At 42.5% G+C, this 23,909-nt stretch overlaps 20 non-coding genes across 20 annotated transcripts; all 20 read left to right on the top strand.

Annotated features, from left to right (window-relative positions):
- Positions 1–120: 120 nt before the first annotated feature.
- On the top strand, positions 121–287 carry LOC134591591 (U1 spliceosomal RNA). Its single transcript, XR_010088347.1, has one exon. It is a non-coding gene; the product is annotated as a U1 spliceosomal RNA (small nuclear RNA).
- An 882-nt stretch (positions 288–1,169) lies between these two features.
- On the top strand, positions 1,170–1,310 carry LOC134592256 (U4 spliceosomal RNA). Its single transcript, XR_010088908.1, has one exon. It is a non-coding gene; the product is annotated as a U4 spliceosomal RNA (small nuclear RNA).
- Positions 1,311–1,781: 471 nt separating this feature from the next.
- Positions 1,782–1,948, top strand: LOC134591589 (U1 spliceosomal RNA). Its single transcript, XR_010088346.1, has one exon. It is a non-coding gene; the product is annotated as a U1 spliceosomal RNA (small nuclear RNA).
- Positions 1,949–2,830: 882 nt separating this feature from the next.
- LOC134592796 (U4 spliceosomal RNA) lies at positions 2,831–2,971 on the top strand. Its single transcript, XR_010089370.1, has one exon. It is a non-coding gene; the product is annotated as a U4 spliceosomal RNA (small nuclear RNA).
- A 477-nt stretch (positions 2,972–3,448) lies between these two features.
- Positions 3,449–3,615, top strand: LOC134591600 (U1 spliceosomal RNA). The gene has a single exon (XR_010088356.1). It is a non-coding gene; the product is annotated as a U1 spliceosomal RNA (small nuclear RNA).
- An 876-nt stretch (positions 3,616–4,491) lies between these two features.
- Positions 4,492–4,632, top strand: LOC134592254 (U4 spliceosomal RNA). Its single transcript, XR_010088907.1, has one exon. It is a non-coding gene; the product is annotated as a U4 spliceosomal RNA (small nuclear RNA).
- A 477-nt stretch (positions 4,633–5,109) lies between these two features.
- Positions 5,110–5,276, top strand: LOC134589894 (U1 spliceosomal RNA). Its single transcript, XR_010086900.1, has one exon. It is a non-coding gene; the product is annotated as a U1 spliceosomal RNA (small nuclear RNA).
- Positions 5,277–6,175: 899 nt separating this feature from the next.
- Positions 6,176–6,316, top strand: LOC134591922 (U4 spliceosomal RNA). The gene has a single exon (XR_010088621.1). It is a non-coding gene; the product is annotated as a U4 spliceosomal RNA (small nuclear RNA).
- Positions 6,317–6,788: 472 nt separating this feature from the next.
- On the top strand, positions 6,789–6,955 carry LOC134590772 (U1 spliceosomal RNA). Its single transcript, XR_010087647.1, has one exon. It is a non-coding gene; the product is annotated as a U1 spliceosomal RNA (small nuclear RNA).
- Positions 6,956–7,853: 898 nt separating this feature from the next.
- On the top strand, positions 7,854–7,994 carry LOC134592253 (U4 spliceosomal RNA). The gene has a single exon (XR_010088906.1). It is a non-coding gene; the product is annotated as a U4 spliceosomal RNA (small nuclear RNA).
- A 474-nt stretch (positions 7,995–8,468) lies between these two features.
- On the top strand, positions 8,469–8,635 carry LOC134591502 (U1 spliceosomal RNA). The gene has a single exon (XR_010088273.1). It is a non-coding gene; the product is annotated as a U1 spliceosomal RNA (small nuclear RNA).
- Positions 8,636–9,534: 899 nt separating this feature from the next.
- Positions 9,535–9,675, top strand: LOC134592252 (U4 spliceosomal RNA). The gene has a single exon (XR_010088905.1). It is a non-coding gene; the product is annotated as a U4 spliceosomal RNA (small nuclear RNA).
- A 471-nt stretch (positions 9,676–10,146) lies between these two features.
- LOC134589892 (U1 spliceosomal RNA) lies at positions 10,147–10,313 on the top strand. The gene has a single exon (XR_010086899.1). It is a non-coding gene; the product is annotated as a U1 spliceosomal RNA (small nuclear RNA).
- Positions 10,314–11,212: 899 nt separating this feature from the next.
- Positions 11,213–11,353, top strand: LOC134591921 (U4 spliceosomal RNA). Its single transcript, XR_010088620.1, has one exon. It is a non-coding gene; the product is annotated as a U4 spliceosomal RNA (small nuclear RNA).
- A 471-nt stretch (positions 11,354–11,824) lies between these two features.
- On the top strand, positions 11,825–11,991 carry LOC134590485 (U1 spliceosomal RNA). The gene has a single exon (XR_010087402.1). It is a non-coding gene; the product is annotated as a U1 spliceosomal RNA (small nuclear RNA).
- An 899-nt stretch (positions 11,992–12,890) lies between these two features.
- LOC134592794 (U4 spliceosomal RNA) lies at positions 12,891–13,031 on the top strand. The gene has a single exon (XR_010089369.1). It is a non-coding gene; the product is annotated as a U4 spliceosomal RNA (small nuclear RNA).
- A 471-nt stretch (positions 13,032–13,502) lies between these two features.
- Positions 13,503–13,669, top strand: LOC134590348 (U1 spliceosomal RNA). Its single transcript, XR_010087286.1, has one exon. It is a non-coding gene; the product is annotated as a U1 spliceosomal RNA (small nuclear RNA).
- Positions 13,670–14,567: 898 nt separating this feature from the next.
- On the top strand, positions 14,568–14,708 carry LOC134592793 (U4 spliceosomal RNA). The gene has a single exon (XR_010089368.1). It is a non-coding gene; the product is annotated as a U4 spliceosomal RNA (small nuclear RNA).
- Positions 14,709–15,185: 477 nt separating this feature from the next.
- On the top strand, positions 15,186–15,352 carry LOC134591588 (U1 spliceosomal RNA). The gene has a single exon (XR_010088345.1). It is a non-coding gene; the product is annotated as a U1 spliceosomal RNA (small nuclear RNA).
- An 882-nt stretch (positions 15,353–16,234) lies between these two features.
- Positions 16,235–16,375, top strand: LOC134592251 (U4 spliceosomal RNA). Its single transcript, XR_010088904.1, has one exon. It is a non-coding gene; the product is annotated as a U4 spliceosomal RNA (small nuclear RNA).
- The last annotated feature ends 7,534 nt before the right edge of the window (positions 16,376–23,909 follow it).

Below are 23,909 nucleotides of genomic sequence, written 5' to 3'. Positions count from 1 at the left end.
GCCTTCTATCATTTGGATTATTTATTTGCTTTTTTTTTTTTTTAACTTGCTTTATTATTTCACCACAGCCTAAAGGAAAGGCTTCCCAGCGGGCGTGCCTTTGAATGTACCCGTCATGTCATACTTACCTGGCAGGGGAGCAATAGCCATGATTCCTAAGGTGGCTCTCCCAGAGTGAGGCTGGTTCATTGCACTCCGTACCAGTTGACCTCTGCGATTTCCTCAAATGTGGGAAACTCAACTGCATAATTTATGTTAGTGGGGGACTGCGTGTTTGCTTGTTTGACAAAAATAGAGAACTTCACCAATTCTGACGAAAGATAATTTCAGCCACGGCACCCGTCTTCTTTGGCTCTTACTTTCCACATCAAGCAGGCAGCGACAATCATTTCCTAGGCTTGATCATTTTTATTATCTATGTTTTCTGGAGACCAGTTTTAAGCCAGAATTTCACTTTTTATTTTAACTTTTCAGCTTTTTTTTCATCATTTTTTTATCCTGACTTCTTTTGATTTATTGTATGCTTCAATGCAATGGAAGAAATAAAGAATTGGAGACCTATATTACGTCTTCCAACAGAACGTAACGTTTGATTGAATTTCTGGGAAACAAAGATTTTCTGGATCAAGGCAGTGAATTGCCGCTTGAGACAATCAGACCAAACCTTAGGAATAGCTGGGTGGTCGCTAGCACTTACTAATGAACACCATGGAATTTTGAAAAAGCCACCACAAATGTTCTTTCAGCCCTGTTGAGTGTGGATGAAGAGAAGACAGGTGCTAGCAAGGGTCATTCCTATCGATGGAGTCATGAAATGTGTGACTTTGGGGACGAACGTAGACCAGCGGATTGTGTACTCTGCCTAATGGCTGCTGTAGTAGAATCTTGGCAAAACCGTTTCCAAAGAGAGAAAAAAAATTGTACAAGGTTTGCTGCAAGATATGGTTGCCCTCACTCTCTGTTATAGGTTTGGAACCATTCCAAGATGCCATATAAGAAGACCGTGGAATTTGTTGGGGTTTAAGCTTCCCTGTAGGAGGAAGCGGGCCTAATTAGAATATTGCCTCCCATAATCCTTTGCAATGGCTTATGGTCATGAACTTTTTCTCACCCCTGTCTTAAAGTTTCCTTACGTGGTAGCTCTTAAAAGCTGGCCCACTTGAACAGCTAGCTTTGCGCAGTGGCAGTATCGTAGCCCATGAGGTCAATCCGAGGCGTGATTATTGCTAATTGAAAACTTTACCCAATACCCCGCCATGATGACTTGAAATACAGTCAGCATTGGCAATTTTTGACAGGCTCTAAGGAGACTGAAAGATTGGTTTAATAAAAGTTTATGGCGCCCCATGTCTAGGGCGTGTCTTACGTGACTCCCGTTTCGTCCTGAGCTCTGTTGCACCATTCCTTCCGCTGGCTTCTTAGCATTTCCCTTTTACCTTTCTCTCCCACTGAATCCACTTGTTTCCGGCAGCACACTATTCTCACTCCATGCTACGAATTCCCATCCTTCGGCTCATTGGCCTAGCATTTGCCTTTATGCAAATTGCTCCTTCGCACCCTGAATCCAGCTCAATTATTCACACCTAACCACCTGAAGGCACTAAAATTACTGGTAGCTAAGGAAAACAACGATCAGCCACGAGGTTTGGTAATCTTTTGTAGCCTTCTATCATTTGGATTATTTATTTGCTTTTTTTTTTTTTTAACTTGCTTTATTATTTCACCACAGCCTAAAGGAAAGGCTTCCCAGCGGGCGTGCCTTTGAATGTACCCGTCATGTCATACTTACCTGGCAGGGGAGCAATAGCCATGATTCCTAAGGTGGCTCTCCCAGAGTGAGGCTGGTTCATTGCACTCCGTACCAGTTGACCTCTGCGATTTCCTCAAATGTGGGAAACTCAACTGCATAATTTATGTTAGTGGGGGACTGCGTGTTTGCTTGTTTGACAAAAATAGAGAACTTCACCAATTCTGACGAAAGATAATTTCAGCCACGGCACCCGTCTTCTTTGGCTCTTACTTTCCACATCAAGCAGGCAGCGACAATCATTTCCTAGGCTTGATCATTTTTATTATCTATGTTTTCTGGAGACCAGTTTTAAGCCAGAATTTCACTTTTTATTTTAACTTTTCAGCTTTTTTTTCATCATTTTTTTATCCTGACTTCTTTTGATTTATTGTATGCTTCAATGCAATGGAAGAAATAAAGAATTGGAGACCTATATTACGTCTTCCAACAGAACGTAACGTTTGATTGAATTTCTGGGAAACAAAGATTTTCTGGATCAAGGCAGTGAATTGCCGCTTGAGACAATCAGACCAAACCTTAGGAATAGCTGGGTGGTCGCTAGCACTTACTAATGAACACCATGGAATTTTGAAAAAGCCACCACAAATGTTCTTTCAGCCCTGTTGAGTGTGGATGAAGAGAAGACAGGTGCTAGCAAGGGTCATTCCTATCGATGGAGTCATGAAATGTGTGACTTTGGGGACGAACGTAGACCAGCGGATTGTGTACTCTGCCTAATGGCTGCTGTAGTAGAATCTTGGCAAAACCGTTTCCAAAGAGAGAAAAAAAATTGTACAAGGTTTGCTGCAAGATATGGTTGCCCTCACTCTCTGTTATAGGTTTGGAACCATTCCAAGATGCCATATAAGAAGACCGAGGAATTTGTTGGGGTTTAAGCTTCCCTGTAGGAGGAAGCGGGCCTAATTAGAATATTGCCTCCCACAATCCTTTGCAATGGCTTATGGTCATGAACTTTTTCTCACCGCTGTCTTAAAGTTTCCTTACGTGGTAGCTCTTAAAAGCTGGCCCACTTGAACAGTTAACTTTGCGCAGTGGCAGTATCGTAGCCCATGAGGTCAATCCGAGGCGTGATTATTGCTAATTGAAAACTTTACCCAATACCCCGCCATGATGACTTGAAATACAGTCAGCATTGGCAATTTTTGACAGGCTCTAAGGAGACTGAAAGATTGGTTTAAAAAAAGTTTATGGCGCCCCATGTCTAGGGCGTGTCTTACGTGACTCCCGTTTCTTCCTGAGCTCTGTTGCACCATTCCTTCCGCTGGCTTCCTTGCATTTCCCTTTTACCTTTCTCTCCCACTGAATCCACTTGTTTCCGGCAGCACACTATTCTCACTCTATGCTACGAATTCCCATCCTTCGGCTCATTGGCCTAGCATTTGCCTTTATGCAAATTGCTCCTTCGCACCCTGAATCCAGCTCAATTATTCACACCTAACCACCTGAAGGCACTAAAATTACTGGTAGCAAAGGAAAACAACGATCAGCCACGAGGTTTGGTAATCTTTTGTAGCCTTCTATCATTTGGATTATTTATTTGCTCTTCTTTTTTTTTTTTTTTAACTTGCTTTATTATTTCACCACAGCCTAAAGGAAAGGCTTCCCAGCGGGCGTGCCTTTGAATGTACCCGTCATGTCATACTTACCTGGCAGGGGAGCAATAGCCATGATTCCTAAGGTGGCTCTCCCAGAGTGAGGCTGGTTCATTGCACTCCATACCAGTTGACCTCTGCGATTTCCTCAAATGTGGGAAACTCAACTGCATAATTTATGTTAGTGGGGGACTGCGTGTTTGCTTGTTTGACAAAAATAGAGAACTTCACCAATTCTGACGAAGGATAATTTCAGCCACGGCACCCGTCTTCTTTGGCTCTTACTTTCCGCATCAAGCAGGCAGCGACAATCATTTCCTAGGCTTGATCATTTTTATTATCTATGTTTTCTGGAGACCAGTTTTAAGCCAGAATTTCACTTTTTATTTTAACTTTTCAGCTTTTTTTTCATCATTTTTTTATCCTGACTTCTTTTGATTTATTGTATGCTTCAATGCAATGGAAGAAATAAAGAATTGGAGACCTATATTACGTCTTCCAACAGAACGTAACGTTTGATTGAATTTCTGGGAAAAAAAGATTTTCTGGATCAAATCAGTGAATTGCCGCTTGAGACAATCAGACCAAACCTTAGGAATAGCTGGGTGGTCGCTAGCACTTACTAATGAACACCATGGAATTTTGAAAAAGCCACCACAAATGTTCTTTCAGCCCTGTTGAGTGTGGATGAAGAGAAGACAGGTGCTAGGCAAGGGTCATTCCTGTCGATGGAGTCATGAAATGTGTGACTTTGGGGACGAACGTAGACCAGCGGATTGTGTACTCTGCCTAATGGCTGCTGTAGTAGAATCTTGGCAAAACTGTTTCCAAAGAGAGAAAAAAAATTGTACAAGGTTTGCTGCAAGATATGGTTGCCCTCACTCTCTGTTATAGGTTTGGAACCATTCCAAGATAAGAAGACCGAGGAATTTGTTGGGGTTTAAGCTTCCCTGTAGGAGGAAGCGGGCCTAATTAGAATATTGCCTCCCATAATCCTTTGCAATGGCTTATGGTCATGAACTTTTTCTCACCCCTGTCTTAAAGTTTCCTTACGTGGTAGCTCTTAAAAGCTGGCCCACTTGAACAGCTAGCTTTGCGCAGTGGCAGTATCGTAGCCCATGAGGTCAATCCGAGGCGTGATTATTGCTAATTGAAAACTTTACCCAATACCCCGCCATGATGACTTGAAATACAGTCAGCATTGGCAATTTTTGACAGGCTCTAAGGAGACTGAAAGATTGGTTTAATAAAAGTTTATGGCGCCCCATGTCTAGGGCGTGTCTTACGTGACTCCCGTTTCTTCCTGCGCTCTATTGCACCATTCCTTCCGCTGGCTTCTTAGCATTTCCCTTTTACCTTTCTCTCCCACTGAATCCACTTGTTTCCGGCAGCACACTATTCTCACTCCATGCTACGAATTCCCATCCTTCGGCTCATTGGCCTAGCATTTGCCTTTATGCAAATTGCTCCTTCGCACCCTGAATCCAGCTCAATTATTCACACCTAACCACCTGAAGGCACTAAAATTACTGGTAGCTAAGGAAAACAACGATCAGCCACGAGGTTTGGTAATCTTTTGTAGCCTTCTATCATTTGGATTATTTATTTGCTTTTTTTTTTTTTTTTTTTTAACTTGCTTTATTATTTCACCACAGCCTAAAGGAAAGGCTTCCCAGCGGGCGTGCCTTTGAATGTACCTGTCATGTCATACTTACCTGGCAGGGGAGCAATAGCCATGATCCCTAAGGTGGCTCTCCCAGAGTGAGGCTGGTTCATTGCACTCCGTACCAGTTGACCTCTGCGATTTCCTCAAATGTGGGAAACTCGACTGCATAATTTATGGTAGTGGGGGACTGCGTTCGCGCTTTCCCCTGTGTTTGCTTGTTTGACAAAAATAGAGAACTTCACCAATTTTGACGAAGGATAATTTCAGCCACGGCACCAGTCTTCTTTGGCTCTTACTTTCCGCATCAAGCAGGCAGCGACAATCATTTCCTAGGCTTGATCATTTTTATTATCTATGTTTTCTGGAGACCAGTTTTAAGCCAGAATTTCACTTTTTATTTTAACTTTTCAGCTTTTTTTTCATCATTTTTTTATCCTGACTTCTTTTGATTTATTGTATGCTTCAATGCAATGGAAGAAATAAAGAATTGGAGACCTATATTACGTCTTCCAACAGAACGTAACGTTTGATTGAATTTCTGGGAAAAAAAGATTTTCTGGATCAAGGCAGTGAATTGCCGCTTGAGACAATCAGACCAAACCTTAGGAATAGCTGGGTGGTCGCTAGCACTTACTAATGAAAACCATGGAATTTTGAAAAAGCCACCACAAATGTTCTTTCAGCCCTGTTGAGTGTGGATGAAGAGAAGACAGGTGCTAGGCAAGGGTCATTCCTATCGATGGAGTCATGAAATGTGTGACTTTGGGGACGAACGTAGACCAGCGGATTGTGTACTCTGCCTAATGGCTGCTGTAGTAGAATCTTGGCAAAACTGTTTCCAAAGAGAGAAAAAAAAATGTACAAGGTTTGCTGCAAGATATGGTTGCCCTCACTCTCTGTTATAGGTTTGGAACCATTCCAAGATGCCATATAAGAAGACCGAGGAATTTGTTGGGGTTTAAGCTTCCCTGTAGGAGGAAGCGGGCCTAATTAGAATATTGCCTCCCATAATCCTTTGCAATGGCTTATGGTCATGAACTTTTTCTCACCGCTGTCTTAAAGGGTCCTTACGTGGTAGCTCTTAAAAGCTGGCCCACTTGAACAGCTAGCTTTGCGCAGTGGCAGTATCGTAGCCCATGAGGTCAAACCGAGGCGTGATTATTGCTAATTGAAAACTTTACCCAATACCCCGCCATGATGACTTGAAATACAGTCAGCATTGGCAATTTTTGACAGGCTCTAAGGAGACTGAAAGATTGGTTTAATAAAAGTTTATGGCGCTCCATGTCTAGGGCGTGTCTTACGTGACTCCCGTTTCTTCCTGAGCTCTGTTGCACCATTCCTTCCGCTGGCTTCTTAGCATTTCCCTTTTACCTTTCTCTCCCACTGAATTCACTTGTTTCCGGCAGCACACTATTCTCACTACATGCTACGAATTCCCATCCTTCGGCTCATTGGCCTAGCATTTGCCTTTATGCAAATTGCTCCTTCGCACCCTGAATCCAGCTCAATTATTCACACCTAACCACCTGAAGGCACTAAAATTACTGGTAGCTAAGGAAAACAACGATCAGCCACGAGGTTTGGTAATCTTTTGTAGCTTTCTATCATTTGGATTATTTATTTGCTTTTTTTTTTTTTTTAACTTGCTTTATTATTTCACCACAGCCTAAAGGAAAGGCTTCCCAGCGGGCGTGCCTTTGAATGTACCCGTCATGTCATACTTACCTGGCAGGGGAGCAATAGCCATGATCCCTAAGGTGGCTCTCCCAGAGTGAGGCTGGTTTATTGCACTCCGTACCAGTTGACCTCTGCGATTTCCTCAAATGTGGGAAACTCGACTGCATAATTTATGGTAGTGGGGGACTGCGTTCGCGCTTTCCCCTGTGTTTGCTTGTTTGACAAAAATAGAGAACTTCACCAATTCTGACGAAGGATAATTTCAGCCACGGCACCCGTCTTCTTTGGCTCTTACTTTCCGCATCAAGCAGGCAGCGACAATCATTTCCTAGGCTTGATCATTTTTATTATCTATGTTTTCTGGAGACCAGTTTTAAGCCAGAATTTCACTTTTTATTTTAACTTTTCAGCTTTTTTTTCATCATTTTTTTATCCTGACTTCTTTTGATTTATTGTATGCTTCAATGCAATGGAAGAAATAAAGAATTGGAGACCTATATTACGTCTTCCAACAGAACGTAACGTTTGATTGAATTTCTGGGAAACAAAGATTTTCTGGATCAAGGCAGTGAATTGCCGCTTGAGACAATCAGACCAAACCTTAGGAATAGCTGGGTGGTCGCTAGCACTTACTAATGAACACCATGGAATTTTGAAAAAGCCACCACAAATGTTCTTTCAGCCCTGTTGAGTGTGGATGAAGAGAAGACAGGTGCTAGCAAGGGTCATTCCTATCGATGGAGTCATGAAATGTGTGACTTTGGGGACGAACGTAGACCAGCGGATTGTGTACTCTGCCTAATGGCTGCTGTAGTAGAATCTTGGCAAAACCGTTTCCAAAGAGAGAAAAAAAATTGTACAAGGTTTGCTGCAAGATATGGTTGCCCTCACTCTCTGTTATAGGTTTGGAACCATTCCAAGATGCCATATAAGAAGACCGAGGAATTTGTTGGGGTTTAAGCTTCCCTGTAGGAGGAAGCGGGCCTAATTAGAATATTGCCTCCCACAATCCTTTGCAATGGCTTATGGTCATGAACTTTTTCTCACCGCTGTCTTAAAGTTTCCTTACGTGGTAGCTCTTAAAAGCTGGCCCACTTGAACAGCTAGCTTTGCGCAGTGGCAGTATCGTAGCCCATGAGGTCAATCCGAGGCGTGATTATTGCTAATTGAAAACTTTACCCAATACCCCGCCATGATGACTTGAAATACAGTCAGCATTGGCAATTTTTGACAGGCTCTAAGGAGACTGAAAGATTGGTTTAATAAAAGTTTATGGCGCCCCATGTCTAGGGCGTGTCTTACGTGACTCCCGTTTCTTCCTGAGCTCTGTTGCACCATTCCTTCCGCTGGCTTCTTAGCATTTCCCTTTTACCTTTCTCTCCCACTGAATTCACTTGTTTCCGGCAGCACACTATTCTCACTACATGCTACGAATTCCCATCCTTCGGCTCATTGGCCTAGCATTTGCCTTTATGCAAATTGCTCCTTCGCACCCTGAATCCAGCTCAATTATTCACACCTAACCACCTGAAGGCACTAAAATTACTGGTAGCTAAGGAAAACAACGATCAGCCACAAGGTTTGGTAATCTTTTGTAGCCTTCTATCATTTGGATTATTTATTTGCTTTTTTTTTTTTTTTTTAACTTGCTTTATTATTTCACCACAGCCTAAAGGAAAGGCTTCCCAGCGGGCGTGCCTTTGAATGTACCCGTCATGTCATACTTACCTGGCAGGGGAGCAATAGCCATGATCCCTAAGGTGGCTCTCCCAGAGTGAGGCTGGTTCATTGCACTCCTTACCAGTTGACCTCTGCGATTTCCTCAAATGTGGGAAACTCGACTGCATAATTTATGGTAGTGGGGGACTGCGTTCGCGTTTTTCCCTGTGTTTGCTTGCTTGACAAAAATAGAGAACTTCACCAATTCTGACGAAGGATAATTTCAGCCACGGCACCCGTCTTCTTTGGCTCTTACTTTCCACATCAAGCAGGCAGCGACAATCATTTCCTAGGCTTGATCATTTTTATTATCTATGTTTTCTGGAGACCAGTTTTAAGCCAGAATTTCACTTTTTATTTTAACTTTTCAGCTTTTTTTTCATCATTTTTTTATCCTGACTTCTTTTGATTTATTGTATGCTTCAATGCAATGGAAGAAATAAAGAATTGGAGACCTATATTACGTCTTCCAACAGAACGTAACGTTTGATTGAATTTCTGGGAAAAAAAGATTTTCTGGATCAAATCAGTGAATTGCCGCTTGAGACAATCAGACCAAACCTTAGGAATAGCTGGGTGGTCGCTAGCACTTACTAATGAACACCATGGAATTTTGAAAAAGCCACCACAAATGTTCTTTCAGCCCTGTTGAGTGTGGATGAAGAGAAGACAGGTGCTAGGCAAGGGTCATTCCTATCGATGGAGTCATGAAATGTGTGACTTTGGGGACGAACGTAGACCAGCGGATTGTGTACTCTGCCTAATGGCTGCTGTAGTAGAATCTTGGCAAAACTGTTTCCAAAGAGAGAAAAAAAATTGTACAAGGTTTGCTGCAAGATATGGTTGCCCTCACTCTCCGTTATAGGTTTGGAACCATTCCAAGATGCCATATAAGAAGACCGAGGAATTTGTTGGGGTTTAAGCTTCCTTGTAGGAGGAAGCGGGCCTAATTAGAATATTGCCTCCCATAATCCTTTGCAATGGCTTATGGTCATGAACTTTTTCTCACCGCTGTCTTAAAGTGTCCTTACGTGGTAGCTCTTAAAAGCTGGCCCACTTGAACAGCTAGCTTTGCGCAGTGGCAGTATCGTAGCCCATGAGGTCAATCCGAGGCGTGATTATTGCTAATTGAAAACTTTACCCAATACCCCGCCATGATGACTTGAAATACAGTCAGCATTGGCAATTTTTGACAGGCTCTAAGGAGACTGAAAGATTGGTTTAATAAAAGTTTATGGCGCCCCATGTCTAGGGCGTGTCTTACGTGACTCCCGTTTCTTCCTGAGCTCTGTTGCACCATTCCTTCCGCTGGCTTCTTAGCATTTCCCTTTTACCTTTCTCTCCCACTGAATTCACTTGTTTCCGGCAGCACACTATTCTCACTACATGCTACGAATTCCCATCCTTCGGCTCATTGGCCTAGCATTTGCCTTTATGCAAATTGCTCCTTCGCACCCTGAATCCAGCTCAATTATTCACACCTAACCACCTGAAGGCACTAAAATTACTGGTAGCTAAGGAAAACAACGATCAGCCACGAGGTTTGGTAATCTTTTGTAGCCTTCTATAATTTGGATTATTTATTTGCTTTTTTTTTTTTTTTACTTGCTTTATTATTTCACCACAGCCTAAAGGAAAGGCTTCCCAGCGGGCGTGCCTTTGAATGTACCCGTCATGTCATACTTACCTGGCAGGGGAGCAATAGCCATGATCCCTAAGGTGGCTCTCCCAGAGTGAGGCTGGTTCATTGCACTCCGTACCAGTTGACCTCTGCGATTTCCTCAAATGTGGGAAACTCGACTGCATAATTTATGGTAGTGGGGGACTGCGTTCGCGCTTTCCCCTGTGTTTGCTTGTTTGACAAAAATAGAGAACTTCACCAATTCTGACGAAGGATAATTTCAGCCACGGCACCCGTCTTCTTTGGCTCTTACTTTCCACACCAAGCAGGCAGCGACAATCACTTCCTAGGCTTGATCATTTTTATTATCTATGTTTTCTGGAGACCAGTTTTAAGCCAGAATTTCACTTTTTATTTTAACTTTTCAGCTTTTTTTTCATCATTTTTTTATCCTGACTTCTTTTGATTTATTGTATGCTTCAATGCAATGGAAGAAATAAAGAATTGGAGACCTATATTACGTCTTCCAACAGAACGTAACGTTTGATTGAATTTCTGGGAAAAAAAGATTTTCTGGATCAAGGCAGTGAATTGCCGCTTGAGACAATCAGACCAAACCTTAGGAATAGCTGGGTGGTCGCTAGCACTTACTAATGAACACCATGGAATTTTGAAAAAGCCACCACAAATGTTCTTTCAGCCCTGTTGAGTGTGGATGAAGAGAAGACAGGTGCTAGGCAAGGGTCATTCCTATCGATGGAGTCATGAAATGTGTGACTTTGGGGACGAACGTAGACCAGCGGATTGTGTACTCTGCCTAATGGCTGCTGTAGTAGAATCTTGGCAAAACTGTTTCCAAAGAGAGAAAAAAAATTGTACAAGGTTTGCTGCAAGATATGGTTGCCCTCACTCTCTGTTATAGGTTTGGAACCATTCCAAGATGCCATATAAGAAGACCGAGGAATTTGTTGGGGTTTAAGCTTCCCTGTAGGAGGAAGCGGGCCTAATTAGAATATTGCCTCCCATAATCCTTTGCAATGGCTTATGGTCATGAACTTTTTCTCACCGCTGTCTTAAAGTGTCCTTACGTGGTAGCTCTTAAAAGCTGGCCCACTTGAACAGCTAGCTTTGCGCAGTGGCAGTATCGTAGCCCATGAGGTCAAACCGAGGCGTGATTATTGCTAATTGAAAACTTTACCCAATACCCCGCCATGATGACTTGAAATACAGTCAGCATTGGCAATTTTTGACAGGCTCTAAGGAGACTGAAAGATTGGTTTAATAAAAGTTTATGGCGCCCCATGTCTAGGGCGTGTCTTACGTGACTCCCGTTTCTTCCTCAGCTCTGTTGCACCATTCCTTCCGCTGGCTTCTTAGCATTTCCCTTTTACCTTTCTCTCCCACTGAATTCACTTGTTTCCGTCAGCACACTATTCTCACTACATGCTACGAATTCCCATCCTTTGGCTCATTGGCCTAGCATTTGCCTTTATGCAAATTGCTCCTTCGCACCCTGAATCCAGCTCAATTATTCACACCTAACCACCTGAAGGCACTAAAATTACTGGTAGCTAAGGAAAACAACGATCAGCCACGAGGTTTGGTAATCTTTTGTAGCCTTCTATCATTTGGATTATTTATTTGCTTTTTTTTTTTTTTAACTTGCTTTATTATTTCACCACAGCCTAAAGGAAAGGCTTCCCAGCGGGCGTGCCTTTGAATGTACCCGTCATGTCATACTTACATGGCAGGGGAGCAATAGCCATGATCCCTAAGGTGGCTCTCCCAGAGTGAGGCTGGTTCATTGCACTCCGTACCAGTTGACCTCTGCGATTTCCTCAAATGTGGGAAACTCGACTGCATAATTTATGGTAGTGGGGGACTGCGTTCGCGCTTTCCCCTGTGTTTGCTTGTTTGACAAAAATAGAGAACTTCACCAATTCTGACGAAAGATAATTTCAGCCACGGCACCTGTCTTCTTTGGCTCTTACTTTCCGCATCAAGCAGGCAGCGACAATCACTTCCTAGGCTTGATCATTTTTATTATCTATGTTTTCTGGAGACCAGTTTTAAGCCAGAATTTCACTTTTTATTTTAACTTTTCAGCTTTTTTTTCATCATTTTTTTATCCTGACTTCTTTTGATTTATTGTATGCTTCAATGCAATGGAAGAAATAAAGAATTGGAGACCTATATTACGTCTTCCAACAGAACGTAACGTTTGATTGAATTTCTGGGAAAAAAAGATTTTCTGGATCAAGGCAGTGAATTGCCGCTTGAGACAATCAGACCAAACCTTAGGAATAGCTGGGTGGTCGCTAGCACTTACTAATGAACACCATGGAATTTTGAAAAAGCCACCACAAATGTTCTTTCAGCCCTGTTGAGTGTGGATGAAGAGAAGACAGGTGCTAGGCAAGGGTCATTCCTATCGATGGAGTCATGAAATGTGTGACTTTGGGGACGAACGTAGACCAGCGGATTGTGTACTCTGCCTAATGGCTGCTGTAGTAGAATCTTGGCAAAACTGTTTCCAAAGAGAGAAAAAAAATTGTACAAGGTTTGCTGCAAGATATGGTTGCCCTCACTCTCTGTTATAGGTTTGGAACCATTCCAAGATGCCATATAAGAAGACCGAGGAATTTGTTGGGGTTTAAGCTTCCCTGTAGGAGGAAGCGGGCCTAATTAGAATATTGCCTCCCACAATCCTTTGCAATGGCTTATGGTCATGAACTTTTTCTCACCGCTGTCTTAAAGTTTCCTTACGTGGTAGCTCTTAAAAGCTGGCCCACTTGAACAGTTAACTTTGCGCAGTGGCAGTATCGTAGCCCATGAGGTCAATCCGAGGCGTGATTATTGCTAATTGAAAACTTTACCCAATACCCCGCCATGATGACTTGAAATACAGTCAGCATTGGCAATTTTTGACAGGCTCTAAGGAGACTGAAAGATTGGTTTAAAAAAAGTTTATGGCGCCCCATGTCTAGGGCGTGTCTTACGTGACTCCCGTTTCTTCCTGAGCTCTGTTGCACCATTCCTTCCGCTGGCTTCCTTGCATTTCCCTTTTTCCTTTCTCTCCCACTGAATCCACTTGTTTCCGGCAGCACACTATTCTCACTCTATGCTACGAATTCCCATCCTTCGGCTCATTGGCCTAGCATTTGCCTTTATGCAAATTGCTCCTTCGCACCCTGAATCCAGCTCAATTATTCACACCTAACCACCTGAAGGCACTAAAATTACTGGTAGCAAAGGAAAACAACGATCAGCCACGAGGTTTGGTAATCTTTTGTAGCCTTCTATCATTTGGATTATTTATTTGCTTTTTTTTTTTTTTTACTTGCTTTATTATTTCACCACAGCCTAAAGGAAAGGCTTCCCAGCGGGCGTGCCTTTGAATGTACCCGTCATGTCATACTTACCTGGCAGGGGAGCAATAGCCATGATCCCTAAGGTGGTTCTCCCAGAGTGAGGCTGGTTCATTGCACTCCGTACCAGTTGACCTCTGCGATTTCCTCAAATGTGGGAAACTCGACTGCATAATTTATGGTAGTGGGGGACTGCGTTCGCGCTTTCCCCTGTGTTTGCTTGTTTGACAAAAATAGAGAACTTCACCAATTCTGATGAAGGATAATTTCAGCCACGGCACCCGTCTTCTTTGGCTCTTACTTTCCACATCAAGCAGGCAGCGACAATCATTTCCTAGGCTTGATCATTTTTATTATCTATGTTTTCTGGAGACCAGTTTTAAGCCAGAATTTCACTTTTTATTTTAACTTTTCAGCTTTTTTTTCATCATTTTTTTATCCTGACTTCTTTTGATTTATTGTATGCTTCAATGCAATGGAAGAAATAAAGAATTGGAGACCTATATTACGTCTTCCAACAGAACGTAACGTTTGATTGAATTTCTGGGAAACAAAGATTTTCTGGATCAAGGCAGTGAATTGCCGCTTGAGACAATCAGACCAAACCTTAGGAATAGCTGGGTGGTCGCTAGCACTTACTAATGAACACCATGGAATTTTGAAAAAGCCACCACAAATGTTCTTTCAGCCCTGTTGAGTGTGGATGAAGAGAAGACAGGTGCTAGCAAGGGTCATTCCTATCGATGGAGTCATGAAATGTGTGACTTTGGGGACGAACGTAGACCAGCGGATTGTGTACTCTGCCTAATGGCTGCTGTAGTAGAATCTTGGCAAAACCGTTTCCAAAGAGAGAAAAAAAATTGTACAAGGTTTGCTGCAAGATATGGTTGCCCTCACTCTCTGTTATAGGTTTGGAACCATTCCAAGATGCCATATAAGAAGACCGAGGAATTTGTTGGGGTTTAAGCTTCCCTGTAGGAGGAAGCGGGCCTAATTAGAATATTGCCTCCCACAATCCTTTGCAATGGCTTATGGTCATGAACTTTTTCTCACCGCTGTCTTAAAGTTTCCTTACGTGGTAGCTCTTAAAAGCTGGCCCACTTGAACAGTTAACTTTGCGCAGTGGCAGTATCGTAGCCCATGAGGTCAATCCGAGGCGTGATTATTGCTAATTGAAAACTTTACCCAATACCCCGCCATGATGACTTGAAATACAGTCAGCATTGGCAATTTTTGACAGGCTCTAAGGAGACTGAAAGATTGGTTTAAAAAAAGTTTATGGCGCCCCATGTCTAGGGAGTGTCTTACGTGACTCCCGTTTCTTCCTGAGCTCTGTTGCACCATTCCTTCCGCTGGCTTCCTTGCATTTCCCTTTTACCTTTCTCTCCCACTGAATCCACTTGTTTCCGGCAGCACACTATTCTCACTCTATGCTACGAATTCCCATCCTTCGGCTCATTGGCCTAGCATTTGCCTTTATGCAAATTGCTCCTTCGCACCCTGAATCCAGCTCAATTATTCACACCTAACCACCTGAAGGCACTAAAATTACTGGTAGCAAAGGAAAACAACGATCAGCCACGAGGTTTGGTAATCTTTTGTAGCCTTCTATCATTTGGATTATTTATTTGCTCTTCTTTTTTTTTTTTTTTAACTTGCTTTATTATTTCACCACAGCCTAAAGGAAAGGCTTCCCAGCGGGCGTGCCTTTGAATGTACCCGTCATGTCATACTTACCTGGCAGGGGAGCAATAGCCATGATTCCTAAGGTGGCTCTCCCAGAGTGAGGCTGGTTCATTGCACTCCGTACCAGTTGACCTCTGCGATTTCCTCAAATGTGGGAAACTCAACTGCATAATTTATGTTAGTGGGGGACTGCGTGTTTGCTTGTTTGACAAAAATAGAGAACTTCACCAATTCTGGCGAAGGATAATTTCAGCCACGGCACCCGTCTTCTTTGGCTCTTACTTTCCACATCAAGCAGGCAGCGACAATCATTTCCTAGGCTTGATCATTTTTATTATCTATGTTTTCTGGAGACCAGTTTTAAGACAGAATTTCACTTTTTATTTTAACTTTTCAGCTTTTTTTTCATCATTTTTTTATCCTGACTTCTTTTGATTTATTGTATGCTTCAATGCAATGGAAGAAATAAAGAATTGGAGACCTATATTACGTCTTCCAACAGAACGTAACGTTTGATTGAATTTCTGGGAAAAAAAGATTTTCTGGATCAAATCAGTGAATTGCCGCTTGAGACAATCAGACCAAACCTTAGGAATAGCTGGGTGGTCGCTAGCACTTACTAATGAACACCATGGAATTTTGAAAAAGCCACCACAAATGTTCTTTCAGCCCTGTTGAGTGTGGATGAAGAGAAGACAGGTGCTAGGCAAGGGTCATTCCTATCGATGGAGTCATGAAATGTGTGACTTTGGGGACGAACGTAGACCAGCGGATTGTGTACTCTGCCTAATGGCTGCTGTAGTAGAATCTTGGCAAAACTGTTTCCAAAGAGAGAAAAAAAATTGTACAAGGTTTGCTGCAAGATATGGTTGCCCTCACTCTCTGTTATAGGTTTGGAACCATTCCAAGATGCCATATAAGAAGACCGAGGATTTGTTGGGGTTTAAGCTTCCCTGTAGGAGGAAGCGGGCCTAATTAGAATATTGCCTCCCATAATCCTTTGCAATGGCTTATGGTCATGAACTTTTTCTCACCGCTGTCTTAAAGTTTCCTTACGTGGTAGCTCTTAAAAGCTGGCCCACTTGAACAGCTAGCTTTGCGCAGTGGCAGTATCGTAGCCCATGAGGTCAATCCGAGGCGTGATTATTGCTAATTGAAAACTTTACCCAATACCCCGCCATGATGACTTGAAATACAGTCAGCATTGGCAATTTTTGACAGGCTCTAAGGAGACTGAAAGATTGGTTTAATAAAAGTTTATGGCGCCCCATGTCTAGGGCGTGTCTTACGTGACTCCCGTTTCTTCCAGAGCTCTGTTGCACCATTCCTTCAGCTGGCTTCTTAGCATTTCCCTTTTACCTTTCTCTCCCACTGAATTCACTTGTTTCCGGCAGCACACTATTCTCACTCCATGCTACGAATTCCCATCCTTCGGCTCATTTGCCTAGCATTTGCCTTTATGCAAATTGCTCCTTCGCACCCTGAATCCAGCTCAATTATTCACACCTAACCACCTGAAGGCACTAAAATTACTGGTAGTGTTATGGTACTTTTTGAAAGTAAACCAAAATGTTCAAAGTCTATCTGTTCCTGTCCAAATCTGAGATGATTAAATTGCGTATACGCAGAAGTAAGCTCACACTGACACATGGAGTTCAGGTTGAAAGCACTTCAGAAAATTTAATACAATCTGGTTGGAAAACAGTTGTGCAGATCTTTTTAAAAGCAAAATGACATCATCATTGAATATCAGATAATAACAAATAAACATCATTGATTGGATTAAACATTATGTGACTAACTTCGTGTCCACCCACCAATATTATTAATTGGCTCAGGGGTTTGAGTGACCAGCTAGGTGTCCTCCCACCGGGAGGTGGTATTGTTCTGGACAAGGGTGTGGACAGAAGGCTCAGGCGCCATCTTTCCCAGCATGAGGTTTACTCGGTGGAAAGGGGGGCTTGAGCGTCATTTTACACAGTCAGTGATATCAGGCCTCATGTCCAGGTGCAAGGTCTCTTATGAATAGAACATTTCATTACTACTGTGTTCTCGTGGCCTTCAAACTATACTATCTTACAAGTCTTAAGGAGTAGCCAGCACCTCCTGGTACTTGTCCTTGTAGGAAACACGGTCTTTGTCTACTGTATTAATTGGGTTGAGAAGTTCAGTCACGTAAGGTAGTTTTAAAATGAACAAGTTAAGTCATGAGGACAAAATGGAGGATTTGAAGAAGTCAGGTTAGGAGGACAAAATGGAGGATTGTCACAATATAAGGTTAAAATGGAGTTAGTACAATAATTCAATACAAGTACAATAATAATTTTTAATAATTCCACATCAGTCCCCCCTATGAAATGTTAGATTCTAAGAGATAAAACTTTATTATGTTAGTATCAGAAGACGTGTTAACCCAAAGGCACAAAAATGACTGGAGTAACGGTTCTCAAAGTCTTCTTAGTTCTTCAGAGGGACATCATAAATAGACAAGCTTACATTACCATATGGACTTGTGTTATCTGGAATATAGGCACAAGTAGTCATGGTGACAGGTAAACGTTGTTGGTTGCAATAGATATAATAAATGCAAATCAAAATATTATTATTATTATTAGCAGTGACGGTTGGGAAAATGGACTCAAACTTTCCTTTTACTGCAAAATCATCTGGTACCCCCCTTGGCACACCTATGGCATCAATATATATATATATCAATCAAACTTTCCCTTTAGAGGGGTGCTCCTCTTTATGTTCTGAAGCATGAATGTGGTGTGTCAAGAGTACCTTGTCATGTATTATGTGTATGGACATAATAACCTTGGCTAGGGTGTAGTATTAAACCTGTCCCACGCTACATCAGCGTAGGTGGACTCGGATCATTTAGTCAATATTAATATCACCACAAACTCAGGATGGGCAAATAATCCTGAGGGAGCTTGGCGTTTGGATCTTTTTAGCTTCACGAGGTCTCCTTTTGGGGTCCTCGGCTTTCCATCGATGGCAGGTGGTCAGGCATTATTATGGCCATCAAACACCTACTTGCTGGTATCTTTTTATTTAACAAGTCATTTTTTCTTTAGAGTCAAAAGTGTGTCAAAATCAACAAATGTCACTTCTCATGTTGCAGAGAGAGTCTTGAATCTGGAACAATGAATCCACTGAGTGATCTCTGCAACTTTCACAATGCACTACTGGGTATATGGTCTTGGATGTCACATTGATGACCGGCTAGACTTCTGGCCATCCTGACAAAATGTCTATGATAACTAGTGCATATTTGACCCAGTAGCTCTTTGTCATCTGGATTCTTGAAAGGGATATTGAGAGTTAGCTAGGTGCTTAGGAGTATTTTAGAGATCAAAGAGTTCATGAGGGTCTTGGATAGGTATAAAGTTCCATGGGCTCACTGCCCAGTACATGTTTTTGGGTAAACAGAGCTTAAGAGCGTTGGAGTACAGCCCGTCTTCAAGGGTTGCCCCTTTCTGTTTTTCCAGCTTTGTATTTCTTCAGGGTCAGTAGCTGCTTTGTCATTCTCTTAGAAGCTTGAGATCTGTAGGTAGGATCTACATGGTGAGTATAGAAGTTTCTTTAGCGGACACCATTCTGTCCACTTCCCTTGGTGCACTTGTGGCTTGGTTGGCAGCTTTTAGTCAGCTGAGTGGTGCTTCTTATCTTCCAGATTGATCCAAAATAATGTGCTGCACCCAGGGCATGTCTTGAGTCAGTGTAGATATTGGCATGTCTTCCTTCAGGCATTTTGTATGCCACTGAGAAGGCTGTCAATTCAGCGTCTTGAGCAGATGTGAGTGAGGAAAGTGAAGGTGCTTGACGTACCTGATCTTCTGTAGCAACAGCAAATCCAGTATGGTACCTTTCCTCTTTATCCGCAAACAGAGTGGAGTCAGGATCTGGTAAAGCTACTGCATGCTCTGTTGAAAGGTGTCTTGTTTCTTCTTTCATCTGTTCAAAGCAACCATGAGGAGCAGTAGAAGAGGTTTCCTCACCTATTTCTGTGTGAGATTGGGGGGTATTTGTCTTTCTATTCACAGTTCTCTTGCTGACCCCCCTCTGTAGAGATCTGTAAATTGAATGTTCATGTTTTGTTCTAATGAGTCAGGTTCCTTTCATGAGATTTCTGGGGACTTAGTGTAGAAAAAACATGAGGGACAGCCACCTCCCTTACAGGTGTCTTACTTCCATGGGAATCTGGGTCAGGACCGCACTATTTCTTTGAGAGTGCCCAAAACAGTTCTTTCATGTCTGAATAATTTTAATTTTTCGTTAGTGTGGTATTCCCCCCTGGGAAGTGGCGGAAGAGTGGCCAGAGCAACTTTTTCTTCAAAATATAATGTTGTCAGGTAGAGGCAGAGTCGTCTATGAGTGGAGGAAATTGGTAAGGAATAAGAAGGGAGGAAGCATATAAAGGATACAGATATGGTGGTGGGGAGATGGAAGAATGAGTAGCGGATAGAGTGAGAGGGAAGAAGGTGGAGTAGGAGGAGGAGAAGGAGGAGTAGAGGAGAAGTAGGAGGAGAGAGGAGAAGGTGGAGTGGAAGGAGAAAGTGGAGTAGAGGGAGGAGTAGGAGGAGGAGTAGAGGGGAAGTAGGAGGAGAGAGGAGAAGGTGGAGTAGAGGGAGGAGTAGGAGGAGAAAGTGGAGTAGAGGGAGGAGAAGGAAGAAGAAGGAGGAGTAGAGGGGAAGTAGGAGGAGAGAGGAGAAGGTGGAGTAGAGGGAGGAGTAGGAGGAGGAGAAGAGGAGAAGTAGGAGGAGAGAGGAGAAGGTGGAGTAGAGGAAGGGGTAGGAGGAGAAAGTGGAGTAGAGGGAGGAGTAGGAAGAGGGGGAGGAGTAAGAGCAGGAAGGAGGAGTAGGAGGAGGAGAAGGTGGAGTAGAGGGAGGAGTAGGAGGAGGAGTAGAGGGGAAGTAGGAGGAGAGAGGAGAAGGTGGAGTAGAGGGAGGAGTAGGAGGAGAAAGTGGAGTAGAGGGAGGAGTAGGAAGAAGAAGGAGGAGTAGAGGGGAAGTAGGAGGAGAGAGGAGAAGGTGGAGTAGAGGGAGGAGTAGGAGGAGGAGAAGAGGAGAAGTAGGAGGAGGAGGAGAAGGTGGAGTAGAGGGAGGGGCAGTAGGGGAAAGTGGGGGACTGCAGATGAAGGGGAGGGATCGGTGGGAGGAATAAGCGGGGGTGGGCAGGTAAGGGAGCAGACAGGTGATGTAGCAATGGAGGAGACATCAGAAATCAAGACTAGGTAGAAATGCAATGGAGGCTGCAAATAGCCCATGTACAACAACTATTAACTGGCCCTATGCTTTCCCTAGAGAAAAATAATAAAAGGCTAACATGCTCATCTTGTCTCCACAAGCCTCGAACGTTTCACTCCCATGGGTGGCCCATGATGGCTTGCCCACCACTTCTCCACACGGGGTCTTGTGCCCGCGGAGACAGACGCTATCCCTGACTCTAGTTCTTAATTTAATAATTTATATCTAACATCTCAAAATGTAATTTCTACTTATATCACAAATATACATTATCACAATTTTATGTCTCGTAAATGGGATAAAATTTATTCTACTCTTCACTGATAATGTATTTTTAAAACATACAAAATAGACAAATAACATTGCCTTCTGCAAAATAAATGGAAAAGATAATGGAGATTTTGTTAAGCTTATAAATGGCTATACATTGATTCACATTTCTTGTTCTCCAGTTTCTGGCTGTTGATGACAATGTACAATGTAATAGAGCAGCGGAAAATGCTAGTAGAATGCTTGGTTGCATAGGGAGAGGTATTAGCAGTAGGAAGAGGGAAATGCTCATGCCATTGTACAGAACACTGGTGGGACCTCACTTAGAGTACTGGATACAGTACTGGAGACCATATCTTCAGAAGGATATGGATACCTTAGAGAGAGTTCAAAGAAGGGCTACTAAACTGGTTCATGGATTGCAGGGTAAAATTCACCAGGAAAGGTTAAAGGATCTTGACAGGTATAGCTTGGTGAAAAGACGAGACAGGGGAAATATGATAAAAGCATTTTTAAATACATAAAGGGGAAACAACACAGTAAAAGTGGAGACTATATTTAAAAGAAGGAAAAACTACCATAATAAGAGGACATAGTCTCAAAAATAGAGGGACCAAGGTTTAAAAATAATATCAGGAAGTATTACATTACTGAGAGGGTAGTGGATGCATGGAATAGCCTTCCAACTGGAGTGGTAGAGGTTAACTCAGTAGAAGTGTTTTAAGCATGCGTGGGATAGGCATAAGGCTAAGCACTTGCTGCTAGTAACAGATCTAGAATTAATATACTATAATGCCCAAAGTCTCAATTCCTACGCATATGCAATAATAAAATATCTGGGCTTACAACAAAAATTATGTTAGTCAGTCTTTAAACTTGGCTTATTCATTTGTTCAAGAAATCTTGGTTTATTAGAACTTTCTTTTAGTAAATGTTCTTTAAGATAACCCTTCTTTCAGCATGTTATCAATCTTTGTACACAAAGCTAAAAGACACTTGTTACTTATACGTGAAACGATAGACATATATATTCTATCTACATATTAACACAGACACTTTCCTGATATAGGGAAACTAATAGTAGGATAATTTTAGTAATTGTAACTTTTTGTTCATAATATATGGGAATTAAGGAAGACAGCATGTCTTTAAGATAGGATGAGCATGACACAATACACGGGCATATGACCTCACTGATATGGTAAGGGCAGAGTGAGGGCAGGAGGAGGCGTGGGTACTAAGGACAACCTTCTTTTGTTCTAGGGGCCATTTTCTTTTAGGGCATTTCAGCTGACAAATGAAAGCAATATACATGTAACAGCCCGTGAAGCTTTGAAATAACATGGTGCAAAAATAAAAAAATAAATAAAAATAAATAAATAAATAAACTCACGGAATGCAAACAATATACCTACAGCCATTAATCACTTTTCCTCTTCACAATCTAGCTTAACAACTTTGCATATTCCCTCTATCCACATTGCATAGCAATGCAACAAATCACACTTGCCTTTACATTTTTAACTCGTCCAAATAATTCTCTATTCCTGCATCAGATTCACTTTCCTAACCTTTGTAATAAACACTGAGCTACATCCCTGGCTCCTTATCTTATACAACAGTCTTGGAGAAAATACTTTGTTCCATTGCTAAATCTTATTAGTTTCTGAATAATTTTACTGAACGCTGAACTGAAAAACCAGGAATGTCACCCCTCCCTCTCCCCCCTCGCGTCTCACAGAAGGCAAGGAGAGAGCCAGCATGAAGTTTTTTAACCATGTCAGCGCTGGAAAGACAGTTACGTTACAATTATTGCAAAAGCAAAGGGACACAAAAACACAACATTTAATAATACTCTTTAGTGAAACTCAATACAAAACCCCCACCCTCTACCAGGGTAATGGCTAACACAAAATACAAAAAACAATTATTATAATATACATACATTCTTAACCCTTTGTGATCTAGTTCTTCCTCAACCCTACCTTCGTGCTGAATAGCATTGCTACTCTGTACCAGTAAGCTTGCTTTCTTCTCTGTCAGTAATCTACCACATGAAGGCACAGCAATTTTACACACTTTAGCGATCTCTATCTTCAACTAGATCACACGCGCTAGCCAGCCCTTATTGGGCTTTTCTAACCCTGTTCCATTCCCCTCCTATACAGGCGTCCCAGATATAGGGGGGAAAGGTTTTAAACAGATTATCTACAATGGTCAGCTGCCACTCAGAAAGGGTGGGTCCCTCCAAGTGCATCTTCCCAAAACGCAGACTAGTCACTAATTCTGTGTACCCGAGGTGGTAGCCACGGATTGGAGTGGGGTGAGAAGTGTGTGACCAATCACTTCTCTCACAAGAGAAATAGTAGAGGATAGTATAATAGTATAGGAAGTGTAGAAAAGATAAAAAGGTAAGGAAATCCTTAGAGACAGACACAGGAGTTCATGAGACTCCTAATTAAACAGACAAGACAACAATACAGTTGAAATACAGTGCATGCATCACAGTTCAAATGAAATCAACAGTAATTCCTTTCCTTTACTCGTGTGCTTACTCCAAAGTCACCTCCCTCAATCCCGTAGTATCTTACTACCAACGGCCAAGGATAACAACTAACACCGGTCCGAAATCCATATGCCTCCCTCGTCACAGCAGCCCACTAATAGTGTCTGCGCTACCCTCACTCTTGTAGTGCCCCTATAAAGACCCACTTTATAAGTCCCACTACTCCGTGGTGATGAAGACAGCAATGCCTGCCCGAATTCACACACCACAAAATAAAAATTGGAATGGCTCCAGCTCAGCGCTCAAAGCTGGAGGGTACCACCACTCTGCAAGCAGAGTAACGTGCACAGAGAAGCTAGCTAGGCTATCAAAGTGACACAAGAAGGATCCCCAGGAAACTATGAGTCTACACAATCTCCACAGATCCAACACACCTCTTTTTCCCTACAGCCCCAGCCATGAGGCTCCTAAAAGAGTTAAACAGGAAAAGATGACCCCCAGGAACACATCCACAGGTCAACCCCCCTTTTTCCCTACAACCACAGCACCGTGGTTCCTAAAAGGGGTAAAACAGGCAACAGAAGACCTAGGCAAATCCCCTCAGGTCCACCCCCCTTTATCCCAAAAGAGGTAAAATACAAACAGATAAACAGACAAACCGAAGACCCAGGCAAGTCCCCTCAGGTCCACCCCCCTTTATCCCAAAAAGGGGAAAACAAGCAAGACAGAACCCCAGGCA

The sequence above is a fragment of the Pelobates fuscus genome, chromosome 2, assembly GCF_036172605.1.
Source record: "Pelobates fuscus isolate aPelFus1 chromosome 2, aPelFus1.pri, whole genome shotgun sequence".
Classification (NCBI taxonomy): domain Eukaryota; kingdom Metazoa; phylum Chordata; class Amphibia; order Anura; family Pelobatidae; genus Pelobates; species Pelobates fuscus.
Note: the sequence above shows the minus strand (reverse complement) of the source record. Positions and strands in the feature narration are given on the sequence as shown.